Raw genomic sequence first — 1389 nt, forward strand, 5'->3', positions numbered from 1 at the left:
AAAAAAAAAAAAAAAAAAAAAAAAAAGAGGGCTGTTATGTGCCGTACGGAGAAAATATGTGTAATATGTGTTAGGTAAGCTTCACTGAGGCACGAGTTACAGTACTGCTGGCCATGGATTCAATATTATATCAAGCAAGGTGTCTTTAAACAGAAACACACAAAACATTGATCGGTTGATGAAAATGATATAATCAGAGGCTTGGAGAAATCAAACCTTGTATTTTCTCTAGGAGCAATAGTTCAGTATTTGTTAATTCAGTGTCTGTAGTGATTTTATGAAACATAACTATTGTGAATAATGAGAATTGACTGTATATGCATATACAACAGGAATATATGAGTCATATTTTGTTTTGCATTCCTAGGAAGCACTCAATGAAGTTTATCTGGGACAAAATAGACGAACACATGGAATTTTGAAAAATACATATAAATGTACTAGCTATTGTTTGGTCTTAGATTTCCTTGTCATTAATTGCTGTTTCACCATCTGTTAAAGGATTTTCTAGATGTTCTTAATTCTTGGCTCTAGGTCTTCCTATTGCCTCCTCCTGTAGATATCTGGTAGGCAGACAATAAGAGACAGGTTCTCATCATTGTTATATTATCAAATATAGATGATTACATATCTAAAAGCATTTAATAACTACTCTATAAAATACAAAAAAATGTTGATGAGGAAAAAACTAGAAAATATGGTAAAGTTTTGTACAAAGGATTGGGAAACATTGAAGACTTACAAGTCAGTAACATTTTCCTCTGGGTCACCACAAAAAACTGCAAAGCCCCCAATTAATTTTTTTGTTAAAGAGGATGACTCATAGAGATAACAGGAATATGTGTTCATACACAATTTTCCTAGTCTTTGTAGTACTAAGTATTATTTTGATGAGACTGAAAAGAAATGTAATATGAATCATACTGTGAAAGAAAAAAGTCAGATATTACAAGCCCATTTACACATAATATAGCAAAACAGAACTAATAGGAAAAATGGTTAAGGGTTGAGGGACAATTTGTCTGGACTAGTCTGTCCAAAGTTTAGAACGTTAAAGAAGTTAAGTGCGGGGGTATTTTGATTTGTTGTTTATTTTTTAAGAACCAGTATACAGTTTTTTTTTTTTAAAAAAGATGACCGGCAAGGGGATCCCAACCCCTGACTTGGTGCTGTCAGCACCACGCTCAGCCAGTGAGTGAACCGGCCATCCCTATATGGGATCCGAACCCGGGGCCTTGGTGCCACCAGCACCGCACTCTCCCGAGTGAGCCACGGGCCGGCCCAAGAACCAGTATACAGTTTAAAAAATGTTGCCCAGGGCCGGCCCAGTGGCGCACTGCGCTAGTGCACCGCTTGGGAAGCGCGGCGGCGCTCCCGTCGAGGGTTCGG

At 37.6% G+C, this 1389-nt stretch overlaps 1 protein-coding gene across 2 annotated transcripts in view; it reads right to left on the reverse strand.

The window, feature by feature from the left end:
• USP15 (ubiquitin specific peptidase 15) overlaps nucleotides 1–1389 on the reverse strand; it is a 132422-nt gene that overhangs the window by 21010 nt on the left and 110023 nt on the right. The gene's annotated exons all lie outside the window — the stretch shown is intronic.

This window comes from Galeopterus variegatus, unplaced genomic scaffold (assembly GCF_000696425.1).
Source record: "Galeopterus variegatus unplaced genomic scaffold, G_variegatus-3.0.2 Scaffold653, whole genome shotgun sequence".
NCBI lineage: Eukaryota > Metazoa > Chordata > Mammalia > Dermoptera > Cynocephalidae > Galeopterus > Galeopterus variegatus.